Raw genomic sequence first — 21,792 nt, 5'->3', positions numbered from 1 at the left:
AAAATACAAAATACCCAATACAAAAAATGGGCAAAAACTTTGTTCAGATATTTCACAAATGAGAAGATGTACCTAGCCTATAAACATATTAAAATACAGAGAACTCAAGGGACATCAGAAAAATGATGGAATAGGAGGTCGCTCACTTATATATCACCTCTGCAACAATAATTTGGCAGTCATCCAGACAAAAGTGTCTTTGTGGGATCTTTAGGATCCAGGAAAATATCATGAAATTCCAGTGGAGTCCAAGACTGAAAAGAGTCATTTTTGAGAAGGCAGGCTTGCATGCACCCAAGTGGCTAAGCCATTTACTGTGGTACGAAATACAGACCCAGAAACAGCTCCATACTCCTGTGCACTCAGATACAGCCTTGTTTGGCCTTGGTCCTGCTAACAATACCATGCACCAAGGGACACAGGAGGAATCAAGCCCACTGTGCCTTAGATAATAGGCCTACATACTTTGGTCCTAGCTGTGGACCCTGAAGTGGCTCATTGCAGGGCTTTAGACCTTCTTGGTTGTGGTTTGGGTGGCCCTAGAGGTAAGTCCACCAAACATAATCTTAGTGTAGAATCTAAAATAGCCTTGTAACTGGGCTCTAGCCCCTCCCAGCTGCAGTCCACAAGCAGTCCTGCTGGCCCAGGGACCCAATGGGAGGTGCTCCTATCGGTGCAACTGGAGATCTTGAAAGGGTCTCCTACTCAGCTCCAGGCCCTCCCAGCCACAAATCTCAAACAGTCCTGGTAGCCCAGCTCTCCCTCTCCTCCCCAGGAAACATGCCTCTGTCAGTGCCCCAGGAAGCAGGTCAGCCAACCTCATTCTGACATCAGATCCTGAAACAAATCTGTGATTTATCTTCAAACCCTCCTAGCCATTGTCCACAAAGAGTTCTCTCACCCAGAGTTCCACCAGGAGACATGCTCACTGATGCCCCTGGAGTGCCACCACTACTGAACAAAGTCCTGGATGCACTCCTCTCCATGAAGCAATCCAACAGGATCCAAGCCTGCCATATGTGGACTCCGCTGAGAATCTAGTAACAGCCTCGTTATCTGGCTCCAAACAAGCATGACTGAGATTTCAGAGGTAATACCAACAGCTCGGGGAACCAACAAAGACCTTTATTTGCTGAAACTAGTCTGTAGACTGGAAAAAGCATTTGCTCCTTCAAAAGCACAGACAGTAACACAAACACTACCAAACTAAACTAATAAAGTTCCAGTAACCACTCCATCCCCAAAATGGAAATCTATGAATTGCCTGACAAAGAATTCAAAATAATTACCTTAAAGAAACTCAATAAAATGTAAGAGAACACAGATAATTAAACATAATCAGAAAAACAATGCATGAATAAAATGAGAAGTTTAATAAAGAAATAGAAATAATGAAAATAAATAAGTGGAAACCCTGGAGTTGAAGGATACATTGACAGAACTGAAAAATTCACTAAAAAGCTTCAATATTAGACTTGATTATACAGAAAAAGCAATCAGTGAATTTGAAGACAGGTCATTGAAATTAACCAGTTAAAGGAACAAAAAGAAAAATGAATGAAAAAGACTGAAGAAAACTTACGTGATTCATAGGACACAATCAATGAATGGACATTCACATCATGGTAGTACCAGAATGAGAGGAGAGAGACAGGGATGGAAAGCTTATTTAACAGAAACTCATAGACACAGACAATAGTTTAGTGGTTACCAGAGGGTAACGGGGGTAGGGGGTGGGGGGTGGGAGATGAAGGCAAGGGGGATCAAATATATGGTGATGGAAGGAGAACTGACTCTGGGTGGTGAACACACAATTTAATTTATAGATGATGTAATACAGAACTGTACACCTGAAATCTATGTAATTTTACTAACAATTGTCACCCCAATAAATTTAATAAAATTAAAAAAAAAAAAAGAAAAAGAAATAATAGCTGAAAAGTTCCCTAAATCTTGAGAAATACATGGACGCCCAGCAACATGAAGCTCAAAGAATCCCAGTCAAGTTCAACCAAAGGAAGATAACATTGAAATACATTATAATGAAAATGTTAAATGTCAAAGACAAAGAGGTGATTTTGAAAAAAGCAAGAGAAAGATGACTCAACACATAGAAGGGAATGGTTATAAGTCTTTCAGTAAATTTCTCACCAGAAACCTTGCAGTCCAGGAAGGAGAGGGATGATATTTTTAAAGTGCTGGCGGGGGAGGGGAGGCAATTACCAACCAAGATTACTATACATGGCAAACCTGTCCTTCTGAAATGAAGGAGAAATTGCCATTACCAGAAAAACAGAAGATAAGGTGTCTCTCACCACTAAACCAACCTTACAAGAAATGTTGAAAGAACTTCTTTAAGCTGAAATTAAAGGGCACTAATTAGTAAAAAGAAAACCCATGAAAGTATATATCATACTGTAAAAGGCAAATATAAACTAAAGGTAGTAGATTAACCACTTATAAAGCCAGTATAAAGGTTAAAAGACAAAGGTACTAAAAATAACTATAACTACAATAATTAGTTAAGGGTTACCAAAAAAATGTAAACTGTGACATAAAAAATGTAAAAGGTGGGGGCAAAGTAAAAATGTAGAGTTTTAAAATACATTCAAAATTAAGCTATCAACTTAAAATAGACTTTTGTAAATATAGGTTATTATGTGTAAACCTCATAGTAACCACACAAAAAAAACATACACACACAAAAAAACTATATCACATACACAAAAGATAGTGAGAAAGAAATCTGAGCTTACCAATAAAGCAAGTCATCAAACACAAAGGAACACAGCAAGGGAAGAAGAAAGGAACAGAGAGGAACTACAAAACAGCCAGAAAACAATTAACAAAATAGTAATAAGTACATACCTATCAATAACTACATTAAATATAAATGGACTAAATTATCCAATCTAAATAGAGTACCTGAATGCATAAATAAATAAATAAATAAATAAATAAATAAATAAGACCCATCTATATGCTGACTATAAGAGACTCAGTTCAAGTGTAAGGACACACTCAGATTGAGAGTAAAGGGATAGAAGAGGATGCTCCACACAATGGGATTTATAGATAATGTAATACAGAATTGTACACCTTAAATCTATGTAACTTTACTAACAATTGTCACCCCAATAAACTTTAATTAAAAAAAAAAGAAGAGGATGCTCCTTGCAAATGGAAACCAAAGGAAAGCTGGAGTTGCTATACTTATATTAGCCAAAATAGACTTTTAAACAAAGATGCAATAAGACAAAGAAGGGCATTACATAATGATGAAGGGGCAGTCCAACTAAAGAATGTAACATTTGTAAATATACAGCCATCAAAAGAGCACCCCAATACATAAAGAAAATATCAAAAGACCTAAAAGAGAAACAGACAGCAATAAAATAATAGTAGAAATTTTAACACCCCACTTACATACAGACAGAAAATTAAGAAGTAAACATTGAACTTAAATGACACATTAAATTAGATAGACTTCATAGATATGTACAAGACCGTCCATCCAAAAGCAGTAGAATACACATTCTCAAGTGCACATGAAATATTCTCCAAGATAGATGATATGTTAGGCAACCAAACAAGTCTTAATAAATTTGAAAGTTTGAATTCATACCAAGCATCTTTTCCTACCACAATGATATGAAACCAAAAATTGATTACAATAAGATAACTGGAAAATTAAAACATGTAGAGATTAAACAAAATGCAACAGAACAATCAATGGGCCAATGAGGAAATGAAAAAGAAATAAAAAATACCCTCAGACAAGTAAAAAAGGAAATACAACATACTGAATTTACGGGATGCACCAAAAGTAGTTATAAGAGGGAATTCGTAGCGATGCATGCCTACTTCAAGAAACAAGAACAATCTCAAACAATTTAACATTACTTCTCAATAAAGTAAAAAGAACAAACTAAACCCAAAGTTAGTATTAAAAAGGAAATAAGAGATATCAGAGTGGAAATAAATGAAATAGAGATTAAAAAGACAACAAAAGACCAAGAAAAGTAAGAGATGTTTCTTTGAAAAAATAAACAAAATTGACAAAATTTGGCTAGACTCACCAAGAAATAAAAAGAGGAGTCATAACAACTGATACCACAGATTTACAAAGGATCATAAGAGACTACTGTGAACAATGATACACCAAAAAATTGGACAGCCTAGAGAAATGGATAAATTTGTAGAATCATGCAACCTGCCAAGACTGAATCATGAAAAATAGAAAATCTAAATAGATCAATTACTAGTATGGAGATTGAATCAGTAATCAAAAACCTCCCAACAAATGAAGTTCAAGACCAGACTATTTCACGATTAAATTCTACCAAACATTCAAAGAAGAATCAATACAAATCTTCCTCAAACTTTTCCAAAAATAGAAGACAGGGGAACAATTCCAAATGCTTTTAAGAAGGCCAGGAAACTCTGATGCCAAAACCAGAAAAGGACAGCAGAATTAGGGGAAAAAACAAAACAAAAAACAAACAAACAAAAAACACTATAGGTCACTATCTTGATGAATATAGATACAAAATTCCTCAACAAAATATTAGCAAACCATGTCCAACCATACATTAAAAAGACCTTTCAACATGAACAAATGAGACTTATTTCAGGGATATAAGGATGCTACAACACCCACAAATCAATCAACATGATAAACCACATTAACAAAATGAAAGCTAAAAATCATACAATCATCTGAATAGATGCAGAAAAATCATTTGACAAAACTCAATATCCATTTATGTCAAAAGCTCTCAACAAAGTGGGTACAGAGAGTACTACCTCAACATAATAAAGACCATATATGTCAAGACACACTTAACATCATACTCAATGGTAAAATCTGAAAGCTTTTCCTCCAAGATCAAGAACAAGACAAAGATGCCCTATCCTGCCACTTTTTTCAACCTAGAATTGGAAGTCCTAGCCACAGCAATTAGGCAATAAAAATAAATAAAAGTTATATAAATTGGAATGAAAGAACTAAAATTGTCACTATTTGCAGATGACATGAATTTATGTATAGAAAACAATAGTTTCCACTAAGAATTACTGGAACTAATAAACAAGTTCAGAAAAGTTGCAAGATACAAAATCAATATGAAAAAGTCTGTTTCTATATAATAAAAATGAAATATATGAGGAATTAAGAAAACAATCACATTTAAAATTACATCAAAAATAATAAAATCCCTAAGAATAAATATGCATATAACCAAAGAAGTGAAAGGCCTGTACAATGAAAACTGTAAGATGCTGATGAACGAAACTGAAGAAGACACAAATAAATGGAAAGATCCAATGCCTACAAGTTAGAAGAGTTAATATTGTTAAAATGTCCATAGTACCCAAAACAATCTACAGAGTCGATGTAGTTCCTATCAAAAGTCCAGTGGCATTTTTTCACAAAAACAGAGCAAACAATCCTCAAATTTGTATGTAACCAACAAAGACCATGAATAGTCAAAGCAAACTTGAGAAAGAAAAACAGAGCTGTAGGCATCATGCTCCCTGATTACAAATTATATTACAAAGCTATAGTAATCAACACACTATGGTACTGGCATAAAAAGAGACACACAGATCAATACAACAATATAGATAGCCTAGAAATAAACCCACATATATATGGTCAAGTTAATTTACAACAAAGTAGACAAGAATTTACAGTGGGGAAATAACAATCTCTTCAATAAATGGTGCTGAGAAAACTAGACAGCCACATGCAAAGAAAGAAACCAGCCTACTATCTTACATCATACACAAAAATTAACTCAAAAAGGATTTAAAACTTGAATGTAAGACTTCAACCAATAACACTACTAGAAGAAAACAGGCAGCTAGCTTCTTGACATCGGTCTTAGCAATGTTTTTTTTGTACCTGACTCCAAAAGCAAAGGTAACGAGAGAAAAACTAACAAGTGGGACTACATCAAACTAAAAAACAATCTGCACAGAAAAAAAAAAAAAATCATCAAGAAAATGAAAGGCAGAGAGACGTCATCAAAATGGCGGCATGAAGTGAGCCTCTGTGAATCTCCCCTGGAATTGACAACTAATTGAACAAATATAACACCACAAAGGACTCCCTGCACAGCAGACAGGCAAGATGAAGAGGCCCACTACTGAGTTCACCTAAAGGTGGGTGAATCGCGCAAGCGGGGGAAGAGGGAATGGAGAAGTGAAGAGACAGAGCCCCGCGGGCGAAGGACGCAGACCTAGCTCAGTGCTCCAAGCTGGCTGCACCCTGGACCTACCACAACTGCGGAAGAGGGAAGAAGTCGGACTGCTAGGGCTCCATTTATGGCCCACAGGGCTGAGGGGAAAGCATATAACACAGCTGAATCCAACACTCACGGCAGAGACCAGGAGCAAAGACTCAGGGAAGAAGGCTGAAAACGGTGGTTTAAGCCCTCACTGCCGAGCAGAGAACGGAGCCTTAGGCACTGAGACTAGCCGCCCCCTCCCTACCTTCCCAGAGCTCGCCCCGCCCCCACCTGCCCAGTACTAGAAGAGGAACACTAGCAGTGTCAGCTCAAAACAGAATATTTGCTGTTCTGAGAACTGTGGACCACAGACACAGATTCGCAACACAACTAGTTCTGGCAAGGGTGAGGGAGCTGTGGAAGCAGGACCAGCTGTGGTGGTGGTCGCTGCCATTACTCTGGGCCACCTCTCACAACTCACCCCGCTCCAGACCCCACCTATCTGGGCAGATCCCTGCAGGAGGAAACAGAACGGCTGAAACATACGGGCTCTGAATCTGGTGCAGGAAGAGTTTTGGAACATCAAAAGCTATCCGCATACCCACACGGACACTGTGCCCTGTGACCCAGGTGAACTATTAACAGAGGAGCAGCCCGTCTCCCAGGGAATCCCCCATTGTGTGAGAGGCTGGAAAAGTGCAGAAAAAACATAGCACTACCATGTCAGAGAGAGAAAAAGGCTGCAGTTGGAGAGAAAATAAAACATTCTACCAACAAGTACTGGAAAACAAAAGAAAGACCTCTTCCTATCAACCTGTTGCAGAAGCCACTCCTGTGGATGTCTAAAAAGAGAAATAATAAATCAACAATTGACATGAAGAACCAAGGCAACAAGACAGATCAGAAAGAAAGTGAAAAGTCTCCAGAAAAGAACTTAAAGATATGGAAATATGTGACTTAAATGACAGAGAATTCAAGATTGCAGTTCTGAAAAAATTCAAAGAGATGCAAGGAAACACAGAAAGGCAGTTTAATGAACTCAGAAACACAATCAAAGAACAACATGAGCATTTTACGAAAGAGACTGAAATTTTAAAAAGGAACCAAATAGAATTCCTGGAGATTAAGAACTCAATAGAAGAAATTAAGAATGAACTAGCCAGCTTAGTTAATAGACTTGACCGGATGGAGGAAAGAATCAGTGACATCGAAGATAGAAACCTGGAAATGACACAGATGGAAGAAGAAAGAGACTTGAGACTTAAAAGAAATGAAAGAACTCTACAAGAACTTTCAGACTCCATCAGAAAGAGCAGTGTAAGAATAATGGGCATACCAGAAGGAGAAGAAAGAGAGAAGGGAACAGATAATATATTCAAATAAATTGTTGATGAGAACTTCCCAAAGTCATGGACAGAACTGGATCCTCAAATCCAAGAAGCAAATAGAACACCTAATTACCTCAATCCCAACAGGCCTTCTCCAAGGCACATTGTATTGAAGCTGTCTACAATCAACGACAAAGAAAGAACGTTCAAGGAAGCCAGGGAAAAGAAGATGGTAACCTACAAAGGAAAGCCCATTAGATTATCATCAGATTTTTCAGCAGAAACTCTACAAGCCAGGAGGGAGTGGAACCAAATATTCAAACTATTGAATGAGAGAAATTATGGGCCAAGAATAATATATCCAGCAAAAATATCCTTTAGCTATGAAGGAAGAATGAAGACCTTTCCAGACATACAGAAGCTGAGGGATTTTTCTAATACAAGACCTGCACTACAAGAAACACTAAAGCAAGCTATTCGACCACCATCAACAGGGACAATTTCTGGCAACCAAAATATAAAACGGGGGAGAGTAAAGGCCTGAACTGAAATATGGGAATGGAGAAAGTAAGCGTGCTGAAGAAAATAGAATACTCTAAATATCAAACATTCTTTTACATTAACTTAAGGGTAACCAATCGAAAAAAATCCAGAACTGAAATACATACTGTAATAAAAGAAGAAGCAAAGGGAAACATCATAGAATACCACCACACAGAAATAATAGACAACAACAAAAAGGCAAAGAAACAATGGAGACACAGCCTTACCAGAAAACTACAGCCAGAATGAGAGGAAATCCTCACAGATCAATAATCACCCTAAATGTAAATGGACTGAACTCACCAATAAAAAGGCACAGAGTAGGATATTGTATCAAAAAACTAAACCCAACCATATGCTGTCTCCAAGAGACACATCTCAGCTACAAGGACAAGCATAGACTCAAAGTGAAAGGGTGGAAATAGACACGCCAAGCAAATAGTATCTGGAGAAAATCAGGTGTACTCATACTGATATCAGATGAAACAAACTTAAGTGTGAAAAAGGTAACAAGAGACAAAGATGGACATTTCATAATGGTAAACGGGACTATACAACAAGAAGACATAACAGTTATCAATAGTTATGCCCCCAATCAGGGAGCCCCGATATATACCAAGCAACTACTAACAGAACTAAAGACAGAAATTGACCAAAACACAATTATACTAGGGGACTTAAATACATCATTGACAGCTATGGATAGATCATCCAAACAGAAAATAACAAAATAACAGCCCTAAATGACACATTAGATGAAATGCACATAATTGACATATATAGTGCACTTCATCCTAAAACATCAGACTATACATTTTTTCTAGTTTACATGGAATATTCTCAAGGCTAAACCATATATTGGGACATAAAATCAGCCTCAGCAAATTTAAAGAGATTGAAATGATACCAAGCATATTCTCTGATCACAAGGCTTTGAAATTGGATATCAACTGCAAAAAGAAAGCAGGAGAAAATACAAATACATGGAGATCAAACAACATACTTTTAAAGAACGACCAGATCCTAAGGTCTAGCTCTCACCTGCTTTTGAACATTGCAGAACTCAAACAGTCTTCTGGAATGGATTACATTCGAAAACCGAGGTACCACTGTACTTCGAAGGTGAATGTAGTGATAGTCAGCAATCAGGTATGTAGCACATTTTCTAGGATGAGTTTGGGAACTTTATTGTCCGACTTTGTATATATCTATAGCTATAGATGTCTACATCTATCTATTGATCTAGCTACAGTAGAATATTATCCAGCAACAAGCAGAAGGAAATCCTGTCATTTGGAACAACATGAATGTACCTTGAGGACATTTTATGATAAGTGAAATAAGTCAGGCAGAGAAAGGCAAATACTGAATAATCTGACTTATATGTGGAATCTAAAAAAGCCAAACTCATAGAAACAGACAATAGATTGCTAGTTGCCAGGACTGAGGGATAGGGGAAATGAGGAGATATTGGTCAAAGGGTACAAACTTCCAGCTATAAGAGGAGTAAATTCTGGGAATCTAATGTATAGCATGGTGACTCCAGTTAACAATAATGTATTGTACACTTGAAAGTTGTGAGGAGAGTAGATCTTAAATGTTCCTACCATGACAACAACAACATAATTATGTAAAGTGAAAGATGTGTTAACTAACCCTATTGTGGTAAACATTTTGCAATATATAGCTGCTATATGAAATCATCACACTGTATACCTTAAAATCATGAACTGTTATATATCAATTATATGTATATAAATCTGGGAAAAATTAAAAGTTTTATCTTTCAAAAGCCATTTTAAGAAAGTGAAAAGCTGGAATACTATTCGGCGGTAAGAAAAGATGATATAGGAACATTTGTGACAACATGGATGGATCTTGAGAGTGTAATGCTAAACGAAATAAGTCAGACAGAAAAAGCAGAGAACCATATGATTTCACTGATATGTGGTATATAAACCAAAAACAAAAGAACAAGACAAACAAATGAGAAACAAAAACTCATAGACACAGACAATAGTTTAGTGGTTGCCAGAGGGTAAGGGGGGTGGGGGGTGGGGGTGGGAGATGAGGGTAAGGGGGATCAAATATATGGTGATGAAAGGAGAACTGACTCTGGGTGGTGAACGCACAATGGGATTTATAGATGATGTAATACAGAATTGTACACCTGAATTCTATGTAATTTTACTAACAATTGTCACTCCAATAAATTTTTAAAAAAAGAAAGTGAAAAGACACCCCACACTATGAAGAAAATATTTGCAAATTATATCCAAAATAAATAACTTGTATCTAAAATATATTAAAAACTGTTAAAACTCAGTAATAAACACACAAACAAACCAATTTTAAAATGGTGAAAGGACTTGAATATTTCTTTAGGAAGATAAACCAGTATCAAATAAACACATAAAAAGATGCTCAACAGCATTAATCATTAAGAAAATACAGATCAAAATCACAATGAAATGTCACTTCACATGACCAGGATGGCTATAGTAAAAGATACACCACCAGAATGTTAGCAAGAATATACAGAAATTGGAGCCTTCATACATTTCTTGTGGGTAAGTGAAATGATACAATTACTTTAGAAAACAGTTTATTAGTTCCTCAAAACATTAAACAGATTCCCATGACTCAGCATTTTACTCCTAGGTATCTACTCAAGAGAAATGAAAACGTATGTGCACATAAATCTTGTATATAAATGTTCATAGCAACATTATTCATGATAGCTAAAAGAAAACTAAACAGGCTAAATCTCCATCAACTGATAGATGGATAAAGAAAATGTGGTATACCTGTACTTCATATGTGGAATATTATTCAGCAATAAAAAAGAATGAATAATTCATAGTACAACATGAATTAACCTTGAAAACATTATGCTAACTAAAAGAAGCTAGTCATAAAATGTGACATATTGGTATGTGTTATGTTGCTGCATATTAGATATGGTTTTCCATTTTGGGGTGACAAATATGTTTTTAAAAAAATTACACTGTTGCACAGCTCTGTGAATACACTAAACGTCACTGAACTGTACACTTTAAATGGATAGTTTTTATAGGTGATTTATATCTCAATAAAACTGTTAAAACAAAAAAAATTAAAATGTAATGCAAGATCATGTTACTCATATGAAAAAATAAAAAAAAAACTTAAAAGATGAATGAAATTGAAGCTATACATTGCCTCTCTTTAAATAACAACCTTTAAATTTTGTACAAAGATATTTAAATTCTCCATTACAGAAAAGCTATTATTTTCAAATAATGGGTGCTTCTGGGCACTACTATATTTCCTTCTACAGTGATATTGATTTATCAATCATGCCACTCAGACGGCATCTTAATTTCTAAAGCCATCACCACTTATTATGTGCTAAAAATGTATCACATTACTGACATTAAAACCCCCAGTGGTTTTAAAGTAATCTGATCATTAAGTCAATTCACTGTACAGGAGAATCAATTTCATTCCAATCTTTCTGTAAACATCTGAAAAATCACTGAATAACATTATGTATTACTAGTACCTGTTGGGTATTCAAAATACTGCACTGTCTTTTGATACTCTGAACATAATTCTGAATGCATAATTTTAGCACACAGGTTTCTAATCAAACAAAATACATTTTAAGAAATTAGTTGACTTAAAAGAGGATTATTGAAACAACAAACTGCTCAACATATTTTAAGTAAAAATCCATTTTCCAGTGTTTTATTCTCCTAAAGTTTCCATTAACTCAATAATCATAAGTTAGTATCTGCTGAAGTATAAATAAACATTTATAAAACCCTAGAAAAGTATATACTTTGATATCATCTCCTCATTTAAAAGAATCTCTACCCACTGTAGTAATTTTTATTTATTTTCCCTCTGTTGTTGCACTCTAATTGTTCTTCCATATTCATATAAACTATCAAAGCTACGGTTTTCTGATTTAGATAAATATTATGTCAATTTGGGTTATGAAGTAAAACCAACACCAAATTAACAATCACACTAATCTTTAAAAGGGCAGCTGAATCTAATTGTAGCATTGCTATAAATAAAAAAGTAGACTATAGTGGCTAAAAGCACAGACTCTGTAAACAGGCTCAGTTCCAACAATAACTAGCAGCGTGACCTTGGACAAGTTAATCAATCTTTCTGTGCCTCAGAACCCTCATCTGTAAAATGGAAATAATTATAACCATGTATCTCATAATTTTTGTCAGGATTAAATCAGTAAACATATGGGCAGTGATTAGAATAGAGTGTGGCACATGGTAAGCATTATATAAATATTAACTATTAATATCTCTAAGTAAGGCACTATCAATACAGCTTTTAAGAACTAATACGGATGTCACAGGAATGGCGGCAACGAGGCGGCCTTCTTGAGTTCTCCTCCGGAACCTACCACAAATTGAACATCTATAACCCATCAAAGGACTCTCTGCTTATCACGTAGACCAGCTAAGAGATTCCTAAGAGGATTACTTGCAGGTGGGCAAATTGGGTGAGCAGGGGAAGAGGGAAGGGAGCTGAGTGGAGACGTGGACATCATCCTTGGCTGCAGAGACGCAGGGGGTCCCAGGACAGAACAAAGATCACAAAAGCCAGGAGGTGGGCTCTTTCCCTGCATCCCACAGCTGATCTCTCCTGCCAAGAGACCAGCATACTCCGTGTTTGAGGCAGTAAACTCAGCTGAGACCCCAGATGGACCCTAGATTGGACAAAGGACGTAAACTCCATACACCCGCCATTCCAGAGAATCCAGCTGACCCCTGAACTGAGGAGTAGTATCACATTACCGTAGTGTTCAGGATCGGGGAAGAGTGGCTTGCAGCTCTGACCCAGGGAAAAGGTTGGGAAGTGTGTGATACTGCTGGGTTTGGAGGGAGAAGACTCCCCCACCTCCAGCCCCCACCTTTTCTGGCCTGAGGGAACAGTATGACACTGCTAGTCTGGGAGAGAGAAGACTCCTCCATCCCTAGCCCCCACCCTTTCTGGCCTGCCAAGGGCAAGGCAATGACAACTGCAGACACTCCCAGGGATCAGTGGTAGGCAGCAGATGCAGCTCTGGGCTTTCAGCAGCTCAGAAATCTCCCACCCTCCACACACACACACACACACATACACACACACGGAAGAAGTGCCCGAAGACTCAGGGGACCTGGGCACAGGGCTAGTTGTGTTACTCTCAGTGTGCATATGTGCAGGAAAGAGCAGAAACTACGCTGACTTTGTAAAAACTACCATCCAGAACCCATAGCCCCACTCATCTAAAACTGTAGTCCCAAAGTAACGCTGGGCACCACGTGACTGGCTCTGGCTGCACAAGACGCAGATGAATCTTTGGTACAGCAGAGGACAACCTGGAGATTACTTGGTGGGCTTAAGCCAAGACTGGCGTTGCTTTGCTTTATTTTGTTTTTTTATCTTCGATATTTTTGCCTTTGTTGAGTGTGGGTTATCGGTTGTTTTTACATATGAAGGTATTTAGCTTTTTCTTTGTTGTTGTTGTTGTTCTGGGTGATTTGCTTTGTTCTGAAATTGCCCTACACCAGGGCCTAGCCCAAGAGGCACAAGATTCAACACACCCAGAGGCCAACTCCAGAACTGTGGGGAGCCATGGTTGCAGTTAACTTTAAAGCCTTAACAGAATGGCTCGGTTTATACTTAACCTATTTCCTCCCCCTGAAGCAATTGTCTCTGCCTGCATCTGGAGAGTGCTTGCATGCTGCTCAGGAATGTGGTGGGAGTGGAGAAGGAACAAAGAAATCTGTAACTGGCTGTGATCAATTAATTGTAGACACCACTGCACTCGGACCAGCCTCAGCCTCCCGAGTAGCTGGGACAGAACAAACCAGAGTATAACCAGGTTTGACCTACAAGTGACACATCCAGAGGGAATTGTCTACAGGCACAAGAGCCCATAGAGGCCAAGCCTCATTTAAGCGGTCAAACATCATGTAGCAGAACATCCTGCTGTGGGCAGATCCAAGCCTCACAACTAGTCAGCCTATGAGTCAATCCCACCAACTTACAAGCCAAAAGCAATTAATGATCAACTTTAACAGGACAATATACAGAAGAGTCACCTTTGGAGCACATGCATAGGAGAAGAAGGAAGTGGTGCAAGTCAAATATAAAGGACACATACTACAAAAGATAACCCAGCAAGAACTAAGAACCCTAGGGGATCTACCTAACACATTGAAGCAAACACAGAGAGTCAGCCAGAATGGGGAAACAAAGAAACATATCCCAAATAAAAGAACAGAAGAAACCTCCAGAATTGGAAGAAAATGAAATAAAGGTAACCAACCTATCAGAGACAGAGTTCAGAACACTGATGACAAGAATGTGTAAGGAGCTTAGTGACGACATAAAGAAGGATAGAGAAATCATAATGAACAACCTGTTAGAACTAAAGAATACAATAACTCAAATAAAGAACACACTTGAAGGAATTAACAGCAGGTTAGATGAAGCAGAGGATCAAATCAGAGACTTAGAAGACAAGTTAGCAGAGATCACCCAAATGGAACAAAAAAAGAATAAAAAACAATGAGAATGGTTTAAGAGACCTCTGGGATAACATCAAGCACAACAACATGCGCATCATAGGAATACCAGAAGGTGAAGAGAGGAAGCAAGGGATCGAGAACATATTTGAAGTAATAACGTCCGAGAACTTCCCTCACCTGGTGAAGGAAACCAACATACAAGCTGAGCAAGTGCAGAGAGTTCCAACCAGGATAAAGCCAAACACGTCCATACCAAGACACATTATAGTTAAAATGGCAAATTTTAAAGACAAAGAGAGAATCCTAAAAGCAGCAAGAGAAAGACAGTGGGTTACATACAAGGGAACTCCTATAAGACTATCAAAAGAGTTTTCTATAGAAACATTGAAGGCCAGAAGGGAGTGGCAGGAGATACTCAAAGTGATGGAAAACAAAGGCCTACAACCTAGATTGCTTTATCCAGCAAGGCTATCATTTAAAATTGAACAGAGATAAAGAGCTTCCCAGAAAAGAATAAGCTAAAGGAATTTATTATCACCAAGCCAGCATTGCAGGAAATATTAAAAGGGCCACTGTGAACAGAAGAAAGATGAAAACAATCTTAACTACAAATTTAAAAAATGGCAATAACTATGTACCTATGAATAATCACTTTAAATGTAAATGGATTAAATGCTCCAATCAAAAGACATAGGGTGGCTGAGTGGATAAGAAAGCAAGACCCTTGCACATGCTATATAAAAGAGAGTCACCTCAGATCAAAAGACACACACTGGCTGAAAGTGAAGGGTTGGAGTAAGATATTTCATTCAAATGGAAATGAGAAAAAAGCTGGAGTTGCAATAGTTATATGTGACAAAACAGACTTTAAAATGAAAGACATATTAAAAGACAAAGATGGGCACTATATAATAATAAAGGGATGGATCCGACAAGAGAACATAACCCTAGTAAACATTTATTCACACAACATAGGAGTACCTAAATATAGAAAACAGATATTGACTGACATAAAGACAGAGATCAACAGTAACACTATCATAGTAGGGGACTTCAACACACCTCTGACAACAAGGGGCAGGTCTTCCAGACAGAGAATCAATATGGAAAAAATGGCCTTAAATGGCACATTGGACCACTTGGATTTAATCGATATTTTCAGAGCATTTCACCCCAAAGCAGCAGGATACACGTTCTTCTCAAGCGCACATGGAACTTTTTCCAAGATAGACCATATGTTAGGCCACACAACAAGTCTTGATAGATTTAAGAAAATTGAAATCATACCAATTGTCTTCTCTGACCACATTGCTATGAAATTAGAAATGAACTACAGGAAAAAAACTGGAAGACACACCAATTCATGGAGGCTGAATAACATGTTACTAAATAATGAATGGGTCAACCGTGAGATCAAGGAAGAAATCAAAAGACATCTCGAGAAAAACGAAAATGAAAACATGACAACCCAAAATCTATGGGATGCAGTGAAAGCAGTCCTAAGAGGGAAACTCAAAGCATTGCAGGCCTAGCTAAAGAAACAAGAAAAATCGCTAATCAACAGTTTATCTTCAAACTTAAGGGATCTGGAAAAAGAACAGCAAAATATCCCAAAGGGAGTACAAGGAAGGAGACAATAAAAATCAAAGCGGAAATAAATGAAAAAGAAACCAGAAAAACAATACAAAAGATCAAAGAATCCAAGAGTGGGTTTTTAGAGCAGATAAACAAAATCAACAAACTTTTAGCCAGATTCATCAAACAAAGAGAGAGAGGACCCAAATTAATAAAATCAGAAATGAAAGTGGAGAAGTGACAACAGACACCACAGAAATACCAAAAAAAAATAAGAAATTACTATGAGCAACTACATGCCAACAAATTTGAAAATCCGGAAGAAATGGACAATTTTCTAGAAGACTAGAAGCTTCCAAGGCTAACTCAAGAAGAAACAGAAAACCTGAATAGACTGATTACCACCAGGGAAATTGAATCAGTAATCAACAACCTTCCAACAAACAAAAGCCCTGGACCAGATGGCTTCAGAGTTTTACAAAACATTCATAAAAGAATTAACACCTATTCTCCTCAAGCTCTTCCAAAAAAATCAGAAAGAGGGAAGGCTCCCAAACACATTTTATGAGACCACTATCACCCTGATACCAAAACCAGACAAAGACACTACAAAAATTTAAACTACAGGCCAATATCTCTAATGAACTTAGATGCAAAAATCCTCAACAAAATATAGCGAGCAGAATTCAGCAATACATTAAAAAGATCATACACCATGATCAAGTGGGATTCATTCCTGTTATGCAAGGGTGGTTCAACATCCGCAAATCAATTAATGTGATACACCACATTAACAAAATGAAAAATAAAAACCACATGATCATATCAATAGATGCAGAAAAAGCATTTGATAAAATCCAGCAGCTATTTATGATAAAAACCCTTAAGAAAGTGGGAATAGAGGAATCATATCTCAACATAATAAAGGCCATATATGATAAACCCACAGCTAACATCATACTCAATGGGGAAAAGCTAAAACCATTCCCCTTAAGATCAGGAACAAGGCAAGGTTGCCCACTTTGTCCACTTCTATTCAACATAGTGTTCGAAGTTCTAGCCACAGAAATCAGACAAGAAAAAGAAATAAAAGGCATCCAAATGGTAAGGAAGAAGTAAAATTGTCATTATATGCAGATGATATGATACTATATAGAGAGAAACCTAAAGACTACACCAAGAATCTATTAGAGCTGATAAATGAATTTAGTAATGTATAGGATACAAAATTAATATTCAGAAATCAGTTGCAATTTACATACCAATAATAAAATATCAGAAGGAGAAATTAAGAAAACAATCCCATTTACAATTGCTTCAAAGACTATAAAGTACCTGGGAATAAACTTAACCAAAGAAGTGAAAGATCTGTACTCATAAAACTACAAGACACTGAAGAGATAAATTAAATAAGATACAAATAGATGGAAACTCATACCATGTCCATGGATAAGAAAAATTAATATAGTTAAAATATCCATAGTGCCTAAGGCAATATACAGATTCAATGTGATTCCTATCAAACTACCAAGGATGTTTTTCACAGAAATAGAACACATAACCCTAAAATTTATATGGAACCATAAAAGACCCCAGATAGCCTCGGCATTCTTGAGAAATAAGAACAAAGTGGGAGGTATAATAATAACTGACATCAAATTATACTACAAGGCTACAGTAATCGAAATAGCATGGTACTGGCATAAAAACAGACACATAGATCAATGGAATAGAATAGAGAGCCCAGAAATAAATCCATGCCTATATGGTCATTTAATCTATGACAATGGAAGCAAGAATTTACAGTGAGGGTGAAGACAGTCTATTCCATAAATGGTACTGGGAAACCTGGACAGACACATGCAAAAAAAATGAAGCTGGACCACCCCATTACACCATATACAAGAATAAATTCAAAATGGATTAAAGACTAAGATCTAAAACCATAAAATTCCTAGAAGAAAATATAGGACGAAACTTTACAGACATTATCCAGAGTAAGACTTTTACATATCCCCTCGAGCAAGGGGAGTAAGAGAAAAAATAAACATGTGGGATTACATCAAACTAAAATGTTTTTTCACAGCAAAGAAAACCATCAATAAAACAAAAAGGGATCCTACTGAATGGGAAAATATATTTGCCAATGATATATCCAATAAGGGGTTAATATCCCAAATTTATTAAAAAAGTCACTCAAGTCAACTCCAAAAAAACAAACAACCCAATTAAAAAATGGGCAGAGGACATGAAGAGACATTTTTCTAAAAAGGACATACAAATGGCAAACCAACATACAAAAAAATACTCAACCTCACTAACCATTTGAGAAATGCAGATAAAAACCACAATGAGATACCACCTCACCCTAGTCAAAATGGCTATCATCAATAAATCAACAAACAACAATTGCTGGCAAGGATGTGGAGAAAAGGGAATCCTTGTGCACGGTTGGTGTGATTGCAGATTGGTGCAGCCACTATGGAAAACAGTGTGTTCCATAACGGCTGTACCAGTCTGCATTCCGACCAACAGTGTATGAGGGTTCCTTTTTCTCCACAGCCTCTCCAGCATTTGTTATTATTTGTCTTGTTGATGATAGCCATTCTGACTGGGGTGAGGTGATATCTCATTGTGGTTTTGATTTGCATTTCTCTGATGATTATGACCCAGCAATCCCTCTTCTGGGTATCTACCCAAAAAATCTGAAAACATTTAGAGATAAAGACACGTGTGCTCCAATGTTCATTGCAGCTTTGTTTACGGTGGCCAAGACATGGAAACAACCAAAATGTCCTTCGATAGATGAATGGATAAAGAAGTTGTGGTATATACACACAATGGAATACTATTCGGCAGTAAGAAAAGATGATATAGGAACATTTGTGACAACATGGATGGATCTTGAGAAAGTAATGCTGAGCGAAACAAGTCAGACAGAAAAAACAAGAGAACCATGTGATTTCACTGATATGTGGTATATAAACCAAAAACAACAAAAGAACAAGACAAACAAATGAGAAACAGAAACTCATAGACATAGACAATAGTTTAGTGGTTGCCAGAGGGTAAAGGAGGCGGGGGGTGGGGGGTGGGAGATGAGGGTATGGGGGATCGAATATATGGTGATGGAAGGAGAACTGACTCTGGGTGATGAACACACAATGGGATTTATAGATGATGTAATACAGAATTGTACACCTGAAATCTATGTAATTTTACTAACAATTGTCACCCCAATAAATTTAATAAAAAAAAAAAAAAAGAAAACAGTGTGGAGGTATCTCAAAAATCTGAAAATGGAACTACCTTATGATTTAGCAATTCCACTTCTAGGTATCTATCTGGAGATATCCAAAACTCTAACTGAAAAAAAATTTATGCACCCCTATGTTTATTGCAGCACTATACACAATGGCCAAGACATGGAAATAACTGAAATGCCCATCGGTAGACGACTGGATAAGGAAACTGTCGTACATTTATAGAATGGAGTATTGTGCAGCCATAGAGAAGAAAGAAATCTTACCATTTGCAACAACATGGATGGACCTAGAGAACATTATGTTAAGTGAAATAAGTCAGACAGAGAAAGACAAATGCCGTATGATCTAATTTATATGTGGAATCTAAAGAAAAGAATAAATGAATGAACTAATCAGAAACAGTCTCAGAGACAGAGGAAAAACTGAGGGTTGCTAGATGGGAGGGGGGTGGGGATAAGGGGGAAGGTGAGGGGATTAGAAAACAATCAGTAACCACAAGATAGCCACCGGGTTACAAAAATCAATTTGAGGAATGTAATCAAGAATGTTGTAAAGATTTTGTAGGGTATCCGATGGACACTTGTCTTGTTAGGGAGACCACCTTAGGGAAGATGTAGATGCCTGATCACTGCACTGTACACCTGAAGCTAAAACTGAGCAATAATGAATGTCAACTACAGTCATATATATATATATATATATATATATATATATATATATATATATATATATATATATATATATATATGGTTACAAGAAGCGGAGTACAGCATTAGGAATAGAGACCTTGGAAATGTAATGGCTGTGTGCGATGTCAGAGGGATAGTGGATGGGGGAGGGGTGTTGTCACTGTGTGAGGGGTATAAATGATAAATGTCTATTAGATTGTTTTGTGCACCTGAAACTAATAAAAAATAAAATTGAAAAAAGAATACGTACATTTGCTGTTGTTCTGCTTTTCATCAGACTCTGACCTTTACTTGGAATTACTTATTCTCAAACAAAGATGAACATTTACTATTGTTTTTGCTTTTGCCTACTTCTTGTTCAAAGTCACAAAAACTGTCAGAGAAGTTATTATCCAGATACATTTTTCATCAGGTTCATGGTGCAAATGTGGCTACTACCTCTTCCAATCAGAAAGATTATTTACTCCCAAGAGCAAGATTTTGAAAAATAAATGTTATAGATTAAATAAAACCAAAGTGTAACATTTAGTTAGGCCACACAATATTAAGGAGATTGGATGACATGAATTACATAAATTTCAAAAAATACCATCTACCACCTACAGCAAGTCGTACAAACACTAATTTTTCAGCTTTTAGAAATTATGATGCATACATAGAACTTCATTTGAAATTAATAATTTATTTTACTCCACAAATAATACAGGTAGCATACTTTGATGATGATTAAAAAACAGTAAGCTCCTTGCTCATCAGCATGCCCTTTGGTGCACCTCAAATGAAGAACCTGGGAAATTACAGAGTCAGAGAGGGAAAAGGACTTTCCAACTGTGGTAGAAACCTCACCTCATAGTTTCTTCCACACTAGGTACTATTACAAACTAGACTAGAACCCCAGGATCGGCTTTAGGATGCACCTGTCTCCTGACTCTTCCTCTGCTCCATTCTACTCCAAACAAAGAAACAAAATACACAAAAGTATTTTCTAAATGTTACTAAATTATCCAACTGGAAACAATATGGTAATGCATTACTGTGCACTGTATAATGAGTTAACATGTATGGTTTCAACGGGGTCCTTCTAAAAATCTAATATTTGAATCCAAGTATTGATTCCAGAGGTAGAAATTGTATTTACTATCTGACTTCAGGACTTACTATAAATCTTCAGGACTTAATATAAATCTCCAATAATAAAAATAGTGTGGTGCTGGCATAAAAACTGACTAATAAGTAATAAAAGAATATACTGTCCAAAAACAGACCTTCATTTACACAGTAATTAAATTTTTGACAAAGACACCAAAACAATCCAATTGAAAAAAACACTATTTTCCACAACAGTACTGGAACAACTTAATATCCATATAGAAAATACAATCATCTGTAACCCCTACATTAAACGATACAGAAAAAAAATATTTTGAGATGGATCATGAATCTAAATGTAAGAATAAAAATTATAAAGCATCTAAATGAAAATTTAAAAGAGCATCTTCACAACTTAGGGTCGTCAAAGTATTTCTAGACATGACACATACACATACAAAAACAACACATTAGCTTTCATCAGAATTAAAACCTATCGCTCAACATGACTCCACTGAGAAAATGAATAGGTAACCCCTTCATTG

At 36.6% G+C, this 21,792-nt stretch overlaps 1 protein-coding gene across 1 annotated transcript in view; it reads right to left on the bottom strand.

Moving 5' to 3' along the window:
- The window catches only part of LOC148754626 (uncharacterized), a 179,544-nt gene that overhangs the window by 116,079 nt on the left and 41,673 nt on the right, over nt 1-21,792 (bottom strand). The window lies entirely within an intron of this gene.

This window comes from Rhinolophus sinicus, chromosome 18 (genome assembly GCF_057876585.1).
Source record: "Rhinolophus sinicus isolate RSI-liver-muscle chromosome 18, RSI-T2T, whole genome shotgun sequence".
NCBI classification, from domain to species: Eukaryota; Metazoa; Chordata; class Mammalia; order Chiroptera; family Rhinolophidae; genus Rhinolophus; species Rhinolophus sinicus.
This window is presented reverse-complemented; position numbering and strand designations above follow the sequence as displayed.